General features: G+C 38.3%; 1 long non-coding RNA gene across 1 annotated transcript in view; it reads left to right on the top strand.

The window, feature by feature from the left end:
* Positions 1 to 9,972, top strand: part of LOC139799215 (uncharacterized) — a 49,512-nt gene extending 39,540 nt beyond the window's left edge. The window contains exon 3 of the long non-coding RNA XR_011727159.1: positions 9,827 to 9,972. This is a non-coding gene — a long non-coding RNA (uncharacterized lncRNA). The remainder of the gene's footprint in view (positions 1 to 9,826) is intronic.
* Positions 9,973 to 12,260: the final 2,288 nt, after the last annotated feature.

Genomic DNA, 12,260 nt, shown 5'->3' with positions numbered 1-12,260 from the left:
GCAAGCTGTGGACAGCTCTTTGAACTTGCAGAACTGTCTGTGAACATCTGCTTTAGCTCTTTTACAAGTGATTCAGTTCAGGTCTTCAACTGTGCTCTTTAGGGTCAAACCTTTAATTGTGTACAGAGAGTTAGCTCCATTCATTTTCATGAATGTAAGGTGCCATGGGTTACTGGGAACTGGGCCTGACCAGAATTCTCCAAACTAACTCTTAACTCTCTCGGTAGGCAGTAGTAAAAGTCTTACATTGTCCAATCAACTAATGATAGCAGGTTTGTCATGGAGAAACAACTTAAGTCTTGACAATGGAGACCTTACAGTAGGCATATTCTGATTTGTTCAAAGCTTCTTCTGAGAATGGCTGTTTTCACCTATATCAAGAAAAATCTGACCAGTAACATATTAATCTGTCATTTTCCATCTGTTATGAAGACACATGGATTAGTCTTACCCAGCTCAACTCAAGACTTGTAAATCTCAAGACTTGTAAATGCAGGATGTAAAACCTTTTCCTCTTTTTTGCTTGCTTCAAAAAACTGGAAAAAGAACAATTATGAAAAAATTTTCTAGCTTTGATAATATATTTTGTTTATTTCTGAGACAGCAAATGAACAAAATAATTTCTCACTATATTTTTCTCTATCTCTGTCTATTGTTTTTTTTCTCATCATGGTTACTCTTGTTGTGAGTAACTCTTGTAGTAACTTAAGCAAACCTGCAGTGGTTTTTTTTTTTCACATGCCTAAATAAAGAGTGTTACATGTAAAAATATCTATTTCTTATGAGGTGCCTTTGGTCTGTGAAGGGTTACATATCTGGGAGTGCAGTGCTTAAAGGGTTTGCCAACATCTCATCATTCCCAATTAGTCATAAAAATTGGCATAACTTAATTAAATTTATGAACCAAAGAAACTTCCTCATGCCTTTGCCTTCATTCTTTGTGGAAGCAAAGTCTTCTTTTAACAAATGCATGTAAAACACATATCTGAAAAGCATTATTTTATTTATATTTTGTATTAGTTTTATCAACTTTAAGTTATGCTCTAATCATAAATGTTGAGAGATGTGGAAGAAGCCATGTCCAGCAATCTGCACTCTCACCTAGAATCATCTGGTACTGGTCATGGGGACCTGCCCACTTGATGGAGCAGATGATTCCTGACTCAGTGTGCCCGAGGAAGACAGCAAAAATATTTAGATCTCTTCCAATATGTTGAGGGGAGGTGGGGAAGAATGCCTGTCTGACCACAGATTTGGCAATCAGTTCACTTTGTACCTATGAGTAAAGAATTGCTATATTTACAAACAACTAGTTTATACCCTAAGGTATTGCTTGTGTCCCAGTAATTTTCCATTCCCATTTTCCCCTTTTTAAATAATTTTAGTTATTCAGTCCATTTACTTCTGTGGGCAGAAAATTGTAAACCTTCACCTCGTATCTAAGGACTTGATATCCTCAAGCACTCAGATAGCAGTAGCTCTATTTGTACCAAAGGTGGAGCTTGGGTCACCTGAGCACAGACATTTAAAAAGGAGGTGATGTTACTAACCCAGGCTACTGTCACTGGAGAAAGTCTAAGATACAGATGCATCAAAAGGGAAGCTCACTCCTTTCCAAGATTTTAGGAGAGTTATAAGAACTTGCTGCCTCAAAATACCAGTCTCTTACTTCTGGCTGTATTGCAATTACTTATTCAGACCAGATGCTTGAATTTCTGATGTCTAATGCTGACTGGATGTGTCCCATCCTCATTACAAACTAATGTCCCTGGTGCTGGTGGAGTCAGTGTGCCTACCAGACAGACTGATGATCCACCCTGACTGAGCAGTGAGTTAGCATACTTACGTCTCTCTCATGCTGCACAGATATTATTAAACATTCAAATGCCAGTCCATGGAAAATGGGGCCAAATATTCAGAAGGGACAGCAGCTGATCCACAAATAAATCCAATCTCTGAATGCAGCAAAATCTGCTCCTTGGCCATGATAATATAAATCTGCAGTTATTCCATTAACAATAATGTGAACCAGAAAGGACTTTGGATCACTGTTCTTTGCTGGTATTGTTTCCACTGCCAGGAGTGACCATATTTTGCAGTTCTTTCATTGTTTATTTGTCTCACAATAAATATAATTTTACTTCCTTTTTGTGTTTTTAACTTTAGCTAAGGGAATGAGAGAACTATGTTATTCATGTAGATTTGAAGAAAAAAATCTTAGAAAAAATCAGCGTTAGGAATACTAACCAAGAAATTTAGTGTATTTCTCATTAATTATATAAAGTGTACTTTCACTAAGATAGTAGAAGAATTTACTTATTTTGAGTAATTTATAGTTCATTGCACATGTTAAAATGCTACTTATACTCCTGAAACACAAAGTCCTGATTTTTTGTCATGCCCTCATTTCTTGTGCATAGTGTTTTAAAAGGGTCTTACTGTATTCTCAGGAAGCTATGTTGAGATTTTACCTTTTAAAAAAAAGATAAAGTAACATCAAAGTAAGAAAATTCCTCCACCCTCATCTGAGCAGACTTACATTATGTTGCTGATTGTATTTACAAAATATCTGTGGTGAGTACAGTGTGTCTGTGCTAAAGCCAATGAAGCATACAATGAACAGGACACAGTCACATGAGGCTTGAGTTCATTCCAGTTTGTACTCTGGAATTTTTTTTTTTTTTTTAACTCAGATGATTGCAGTGACCAACATGTGATTTGGAGTGAGGATCACTCGGGTCAGGCCTGCAGAATCTAGTGGCAAAACGCCTGAAAGCAGTTCAGACCAGGAATGTTTATGTGTGGTGGCTCAGAGAAGGTCACATGCAGATATAATTTTTGAGAGCGTGCCAGTGCAGCTGGGGCTGTTTCATGCTGACACACTAGCAGGGTGTTCTGTTGAATGGTAAACGCTCCTAAGATAACCCCTGAAATCTGCATACCCCATACCACCTGAGGGAGGGTAGGTGTTCCCTTCTCCCAGGTACTTCCAGAGGTTTCTTCCCAGGTGTGGGTCTCTCCCATGCACCGTTCAGGGCAGAGTTCTGATTCATAGACATTGACCCATCAACATGCAGAGAACTTCCTTGTATTGCTTAAATGCATGATATATGTACATACATCATGCTAATACATTATACTAATGCCCTTATCCCTTTAAGTAAACAACATATTTAAAAATAAATTTACATTGATATAGCAGTTATGGGAAGAGAGGTCCTTAGGAGCTCTGCTGTTTCTCTGTGCTCATGAGTCAAACCATAGCTAAGCCTCAGCTGAGTTCCCTGTGTATATGAATTGCACGTTGTCCTTGCTCTGTCTGGGTGTTGTGCACCCTTGTTGCTCCAGTGCTCTCCTATTCCCTTTTTTTCACAGACCACTGCAGCCTTAACACAACTTTCCAGGGAAAAGAGATTGTTTGGCAGAGAAGCCACTGGTCATGTCCCCAGACACACAGCAAGTTCAGAAACAGTATTACAGTTAACCTGGGAACAGCTTTGGTGTTTGGATGTCCCAGATGAACTGGTAATAGAGATGTTTTAAATGGCTTCTGTATTTCTGATTCGTCTTATCCAAACTGTTCTGGGTGTTTCCTGAAAATAGCAGTTGAAAGCCATTGAAACTATTTCTCTAGCAACAGTGGCTTTTTTTTCTTTTCAGAGGCAAACTCTGCTTTCCCATGAAATGTCAAGGGTGAAAAATCCTCACCCACATATTTGATTGAAAGAGTACCCAAGTTTAGCTTTTAATATAATTATTTAATAGCTCCTCCACATTAGTTGTACCTTGGATTTAGGAATACTGTTATTATTTAAAATTCAGTTGCAGTTTCCTTCTAATTAAGTTGTCCTTCTGAAGGAAACCACTCTGTACATATGGAACATATAAATAAACACAACTTATGCTGGAATATTTAGGCAAGTGGAGCTAAAGCACAGATATAACAACACCCTCACCTTTCTGACACATACTTGTAAAAAAGAAATAAGCAAAAAACTGTGATGATACGACTGTAAAGACAGATCCTGGAGCCATGCACCAGTAATTCTGCATGCCAGATGGCAAGCAGAAAGATTCCCTGTGAGATGCATTGCCTGCTCCTGCTGAGGCATCTGAGAGGCCAGAGAACCACGATACCAATAAGTAGCAGTATAAGCAGATGAACATTGGTTCCTACTACTCATATGGGACTAAATTTATAGAAAACTAAAATCATTAGGAAACTAATTACTGAGGCTGGCAGCCTGCCATTGGATGAGGCTGTGGTAGACGTGTCTCACACAGTACACTCTTTTTAAGTATGTTATAGCTTACAATGAACCCTACGTTATTCCTTCTCCTTCACTTAACTCATTTAGGTAACTCATGTGCTGTGAGGATATTGAGACTAAGAGACAAGTACTCTCCTTTAATAGTTTGTTCATCTTTGGAAGTCTGGAAGCCGTTTTTTCTCCAAAATTGTGCTGCAATTTCTCTAACTTTGTCAACACATAGAGTGGAAGGGGGATAAACTGCATGAGGAGCACTCAGATTCCATGGAAATATTAAAGGATTTGATGCTTCACCTTAGGGCACAAGATGGAAAAGGTATATTCAGCTTTAGTAGAAATTCACTGTCAGTGTCTAATGAACTAGAGCGCTCTTGAAGAATTAAGAACAACTCCAATTTTTCATTAAATCTTGAGACATGTAAGGCTTGAAACAAGCTAAAGAAAAAAAAATGATAAAAAAAAGCATGAAACACTGGTTCAGCAGTGTTGCGTAGCAGTTTATGACGCTCTTGGTGGAATCTTTGCATTTGGCAAGAGTGGGGAAGTTAGCAGACAATATACTACTGTAACCATGTTTATATTACATTCACAGGATTATGTTCACTCTAGCGGCTAATTTACTGGAACAGCAGTTTTTTATGAAGAATATGGTATATCTTCTCATCCATAGTTATTGAGCCAAACTTGCCACCACTTTTTGGTCACAAAGAAGGAAAACAGTGCAGAAATGTGAGATGAGGATATACCAAGTGTTTTAATGATGACAACAAAAGCCTTTTTGTCATTGATTTGAAAAATTGGTTTTCTAGACTTTAATAAGTAGGGAGTTCTAATTGGTAGAAGTTGTTTCAGCATTCTGTTCAATACTGTGGGGAGTCAATAACTAAAACCTACTGGCTTGAGTTAATGTATTTTTGTAAGACATCCATGGGTAGCATCTGACATGTAGAACTTAAAGAAAATATAATTTAAAAATATCTGAGCTTCTTATTTACTCTCATTTCCTGGTTATATTTACCTTTACAGTTGTCATACTTCTCCAAAGAATTTAGAGAACTACACATGGACATGGGGTGGTCACTGGCTTACACACATATTTGTCTGCTGCTTTTACACATGCATTTTGTTAGCAAGACCTTTTTTGAAAGGGATGAGGAAAATAAGGCTGTTCCTGAAGTACATTTACTACTAATTCTAGGAAAGATGTTGATACTGTCCATCTAACACTTCACACTATTGTCTTAATACTTTCTTTGACTCAGTGTTAAATAGTAGGATTAGTTGTTCCCAGGGCACACAGTCCCTCCAGATAGAAGACAGAGGTGGGGAACAGACTAGGCTTGAGGAAATGGTTATGGACCTGCTTCATAAGTTAGACACTCACAAGTCAATGGGTCTGGATGGTTTATATCCTAGAGTGCTAAGAGAGTTGACAGATGTGGTTGCCAAGCCTCTCTCCATCATCCTACAGAAGTTCTGGCCAACCAGGGATGCATCATTGGACTGGAGACTGGGAAATTTGACACACATCTTCAGCAAAGGCCAGAAAGAGGATCCCAGTAACTAGAGACCTGTCAGTCTCACCCCGGTGCCAGGGAAGGTCATGAAATAGAAAATCTCAGGAGCCATCATAGATCATTTAAAGGTCAATCAGAAAATCAGGCCTGGGTTTGTGGAAGGCAGATCCTGCTTGACATACCTAATCTCATTCTATGACAAGGTGACCTGCTCAGTGGATGAGGGAAAGGCTGTTGATGGAGTCTACCTGGACTTCAGTAAAGCCTTTGACACTTTCCCCTATCACATCCCCATGGAAAAAGTGGCTGCTCATGGCTTGGATGGGCATATACTCTGCTGGGTTAAACATTGGCTGATGACCACACCCAAAGAGTTGTGGTCAATGAAGTTAAATCCAGTTGGTGGCCAGTCACGAGTAGTGTCTCCCAGAGCTCAGCCCTGGAGGCCACTCCTGTTTAACATCTTTATTAATGATCTTGATGAGGGGGCTGAATGCACCCTCAGTAAGTTCACAGATGACACCAAGTTGGGAGGGAGTGGCGATCTGCTGGATGGTAGAAAGGCTTTACAGAGGAACCTGGACAGACTGGATCCCTGGGCTGAGACCAACCGCATGAAATTCAATAAGGCCAATGTTGGGTCACAATAAGGCCAATGTTTTGGTCACAACAACCCCAGGCAACGCTACAGGCTTGGAGAAGAGTGGCTGGAAAGCTGCCTGGCAGGAAAGGACCTTGGTGTATTGATTGACAGTCAGCTAAATATGAGCCAGCAATGTGCCCAGGTAACCAAGAAAGACTATGGCATTCTGGCTTGTATCAGAAATTGTGTGACTAGCAGGAGTAGGGAAGTAATCCTGCCCCTGTACTAGGCACTGTGTTCAGTTTTGGGCACAGGAATATAAAAAGGACATTGAGGCCTTGGAGCAGGTCCAAAGAAGGGCAACAAAGCTAGTGAAGGGTTTGGAAAACATCCCTTATGAGGAGTGACTGAGGGTGTTGGGGCTGTTTAGTCTGGGGAAACAGGGGCTGAGGGGAGACCTTAATATTCTTTATGAAGCTGAAAGGAGACTGTAGTGAGAGTGGGGCTGGTCTCTTCCCACTGGTGAAAGATGACAGGACAAGGGGAAATCGCCTCAAGTTGCATCAAGGGAGGTTTAGGTTGGTTATCAGGAGAAACTTCTTTACAGAAAGGGTTGTTAATCACTGGAACAGGCTCACCAGGGAGGTGGTTGAATCTCCATCCCCGAATGTGCTTAAAAATCATCTGTATGTGGCTCTTGGAGACATGGTTTAATGGTGGGTCATCAGAAATAGGGTAGGTGGGTTAGGACAAATCTGGACTCAATGATCTGTCTTTTCCAGCCTTAGTGATTCTGTGATTCTGTGATTCTTCAGTTAAACTACATTACTACCCTGATGGCTAACAATATCCAGTCCATCACTGAGTGCTATTTTCATTTTGACTTGGATTCTTAGATTTCTTTACAGCAATCCATGAATCTACATAATCATCTATGCTAACCTTGGGAAAAAGTTGCTATCTGTTCATGGCAAGCACATACACACACCTGATTTCTCCAGCCACCTGATAGCATTAATAGCATTAAGCCTGCAGTTCCAGGGTCCTATTCAACTAATCTCACATATGTCTAAAACACATCAAATCAGTCATGCTCTAGAAATGTTAATTACAGTCCATTTGGTACAAATGGAGTCTAGATCACCAGCTCAGATGGCAACATTATATGGAAAATATAAAATATTAGATAAAATTAATCTAATTCCCCTTGACATGAGAACGACCCCAGAAGGACTATTCTGATATCAAGAAGATCTGCATCAATAATTTTATTTTTTTTTTTTTAGGAAAACTGTTTGAATAATATTTATTTATTAATGTTTTTATATGGTTGGATGAATTGCTGAAGGCTACAACATGCAACTATGTGACATGGAAAAAATTTTAGACTTGTGAAGAAATGTTTTGAAAGACAAATAGATTATTATGGCTTTAAAGTACAGTTTGCCTGTGAAGCAGCAATTTTTACAAACTGAACTGAGAACAGGGGGCTACAGTTAAACTCTGGAAAAGGACAAAACATTTTTTTTTTTTTTTTTTTACCTTATAAGGACTACAGAGAAAAGATGTATGCACATGGAGCTGTATATATTTTTCTCCAGTTATATTCATTGTCCAAATAAAAGTTCCCTTTTCCTAGGAACCTTGTTTCACTGGAACTACAGTCAAACTAAGCTGCTTCTCCAGTTTCCAAGATGTGAACATTCAGGAGGACACACTGGATGCTCCATCTGACTTGAGCATTTTCCAGCTATCTATTAGTGGAAATTAAACTACAGGGAGAACATGCACCTGGCATTACTTGGTCCTGAAGAGGCATGAAGAGGCAACAAATGGACCATGATGAAGCCAGTGCCACTCTTTCCAACAAGCACAGTATGTTAGTGCATACCTTTCACAAAGGGTTTTCCAAGTGCCTTCTAAAAATTCATTAATTGAGCTACTCACCACTGAGCATGATTAGGTTAGACTGGAATCAAAGCCTTAATCCTGTCTCAGTGGTGATTATGGGAACTTGCAATTGTGTTTTCCTGGAAATGGTTCAGATACAGGGAGTTCCTGAAACCTTCCCAAGGCTCTCAGCTCTCAAAGCCTGCTCTCAGCTGTAGGAGGAAAGGATAAGACCTACTGAGTTGGCATTTTTCCAGAAATAAAGATAGTTTTGCTCCTAGGAGGAGGAAAATGCCGAAATGCTGACCACAATTGGTCACAGCCTCTACTTTATACTCCCTTTGAGAATTAGCACTTCTGTGCCTCCTACAAATACAATGCCTATAAAGCTGGTCCTGGAAACCACTTCCAATGAGTTCCCCTTTAGGGAGTACCCAGAAAGCACTGATCTAATCCAAAATTTATCAGCAAGAACTGATAGGATTATGACAGAAGTTGCCAAATTTTGAAACTTTACAGACTTATGTTAAGTAAAATCTTTCTATCATAAATAATCCTGATTTTTTTTTTCTTAATGAGAGTAGTGAAGATATACAGAAAAACAGCTTTAGTTTTCTGAAAGTGAGGGGAGACTTTCTAGAATGCATAAATTGTTGCTTTTGCTGTACAAGCTGATCAAAATGCCTAAATGCCAGCTCAGATATGCATTATCCCTAAGGCAAACCACGGCTGGACAGTTTTCCTCCAGGAAGAAAATTGTCTCATTTGGTTCATTTCAATTAACAACTTCCTTGTTACATTCTTGACCTTTCTGGCATAGTACACTTTCAAGTCAAACGCAGATGCCACTCTAATCCACTCAGCTCCAGAACAGTTTAACCAATATCCCTAGGGCACACATCCTGTGACTTGATTTAATCTTATGATCAAGGGAGTGTCACTTGATGTGTTAGGTGGTTAGGAGGAGGCCCTTGACCTTTTTCACAACTCTAAGACTTCCTTGTTCTAAGAACAAAGAGAGTGATGATGAAAGGTAATTATATATATATGTATATATATAATTTTTTTTTGGCATTTTTATTCATTTAATTAACAGAAAGCAGATGATAAATAGTGATTGCACTAATAGAAAGTGTATTTGAAAATTAAGGATTTTAAGAAGTCTGCTTTCAAAATGAACTTGAAAATTTCCAGAAGCAAAGATACTGATCAGTACTGTTTTTCATTCAGGTAACCGTCTTGCTTAGCAAGCTGATCAGTTCCAAATGATACAGAGAATTGTTTCTATTTGTCACAACTTCTGCTATTCAAGGGATTTAACTGCTCTCCAGGACTAATATTTTCTCTGATGTTACAATATACATAATATAGTATACATGGGGATTTTCTCTCATTTAGTCAATGTAACTGGTGAATTTCTTGCAGATTTCTAAGACTTTTATTTGGGATTTCTGGTAACATAAAAATATTGTGACCTTTCTAGTGATTAAATAGACAGATGTCACCATCTGTGTGATTCTGAACAGCATTATACTAAGCACAGATGTACATCTTTCTCTGCACAGGTACCTCTACATAAATGAAATGTTTCAGACAGCTGAACCTAAATCTGACATCTCTCTGTGCCATTGGGTTCCCTCAATGTTATACTTGTTCTGTCATCTGGCAATTTTAGATGACTGGGAAAAACTAAGGAACAAACAAAATTAAAAATGCCATCTTCTTGTGTGTCTTGGTTTCTTACTCTAAAATTCAAACTAGATACCTGAATAAACACTGTAGTATGGACCATCCCCATAGTCAGTGAATGTTTTTCTTGGGAAATGAAGACATCCATCCATCCATCCATCCATCCATCCATCCATCCATCCATCCATCCATTTCTTGGATTCCAGAATGTCTGGGACACAAAGACCTCTGCTACCTTCTGAGTTTCAGAAACAGAGACTGAGGATTAAGGCTCTTCTTTCCCTCAGACTCTTGTAAACACCAAGAATGTATATGTATATATACATCTTTAGTCTGTTCCAGGCTGCATGGCACTAATCAGACATAACTAGCATAGCCAAAAAAATACCATCAAAACTGGAGTATGAGACTTCTATTAGCAGACAAAGATAAACATATCAATGCAAGATACAGCTATGCCTTGCCCCCTCAGATGTAAGCAATCTTTCCTAGTATACAGAAATGTGTATGTGATGTGGGTTTAGCCTAAGGAATTGGATTTATAGAATTACACCATTTAGGAATCTCTCAACCACTTTCAACAGATTTTAAAAGTCAGATCATGTCAGAGACCTTTATTACTACTACAGGCTTGAGCTATGCATGACCCATGGCAAAGGCATGGATGGGAACAAAGCCAAAGAAGCCCATCCAGAAAGACTGAGTAGCACATTTTTACTTTAGTATAGATACTTTTTAAACTATAATGCTGGCATTTTCAAACATCTTATCTCTCAAACCTTTAATTTTGATGAAATTATTTCAAACACATTTTGTGGGTCAAATTTTTGGTTTGATTTATTTATTTTTATATATTTATTTACAGCCACTGTTTTAATGCTGATAAAAGCACCTAATTCTCTGACTTCATGAATTAATCTCAAACATAATAATCTTAAACATAAAAATAATTACTCTTGGAAAAAGCTTCCTGTAAAAGACTGTCTATACATCTAACAGATTTAATGGTAATCAGGTACTTCAGAAACCTTAGACTGCTTCCAAGCTTCATTATAATGCTGTCTGCTCATAATAAACTTTTTAATAATTTACTCATTCACTCATTCATTCATTCACCCATTCATCCATCCATTCATTTGCTGCAATGCCAGTAGTGATGTCAAGTAGACACTTGTTCAAGCAGCAGCATACAATCTATTGATTAAAGAAAGCTGTTCAGATTTCTTAGGCAACTTTTAGAAAGTCTTTCAATTTCCATATTATTTTGAAATCTCTGTCTGCAATCTGAACTCCTATTGATGTTAGGAGGCATTCAGCATTCTGAAAGAGGTTATGTTATAGACTGTGTTTTATTTCATTTATTCTCAAAAGGTCAAATCCTGTTCCTCCTAAATGCAGATTTCAAATTTTTCATGGTTTAGCACAGGAAATAATAATCTTTTCTGTATACTAGGAAAGATTGCTTACATCTGAGGGGGCAAGGCATAGCTGTATCTTGCATTGATATGTTTATCTTTGTCTGCTAATAGAAGTCTCATACTCCAGTTTTGATGGTATTTTTTTGGCTATGCTAGTTATGTCTGATTAGTGCCATGCAGAAGTTTGACACAAGAGTGAATCCCAGAAGACTGCATTGCATTATTTTCTGTCCAGCACAGCATTTGTGCTGATACAGCTACATGACTTCCAATCTGAGACTTAGCTAATGTGGCACTGGCTGCAATGTCTTCCCATGTCACAGCACAGTGCAATATGTACATAACCCTTTCATGTCTGATACATCTGTACTTAAGCTCAGCACAAACACATTATCTAAACAATCTTAATAATTACAATAAAATAACTTAAAATGCTCCATTCAGAAAGCAGACATTAAGATAAAATTACATGCCAGAATTTAACTCACTCATGCAATCCTTTGGCAAGTGTGAACGATGCTCTGTATTTCATTAAGCAATCATCGTAATTTCATAAGGTCTTTGCTTCACTCATTTGCTGACAAATAGTCATCTGGGGAATTTGAGGGGACAGAGAGTGTTCGTTGTAATAAAAATCTTCAGAGAATTCTGCTGTTAGATTTCAAGACTGCATTGAACAGAGATTTTGTAAATTACACAATGCAGATTTGATATGGTTGGCAGTGTATGGGATAGGAAAAATTGTGCTTGCAAACATGAGCACACCATGTTTAGGCCTCTGATGAGAGGCCTCAGAAAAGGGATCTTAAAAAAATGTAAAGATAAGCAGACATTTTTGCATTTTTGTCTGGTTTTGGGGGTTTGAAGTAGCTGAACTATATTAGCTGAAATT

This window comes from Heliangelus exortis, chromosome 1, assembly GCF_036169615.1.
Source record: "Heliangelus exortis chromosome 1, bHelExo1.hap1, whole genome shotgun sequence".
Lineage (NCBI taxonomy): Eukaryota > Metazoa > Chordata > Aves > Apodiformes > Trochilidae > Heliangelus > Heliangelus exortis.
The sequence above is the reverse complement of the archived record's forward strand: the minus strand, read 5'-3'. Positions and strand labels throughout refer to the sequence as shown.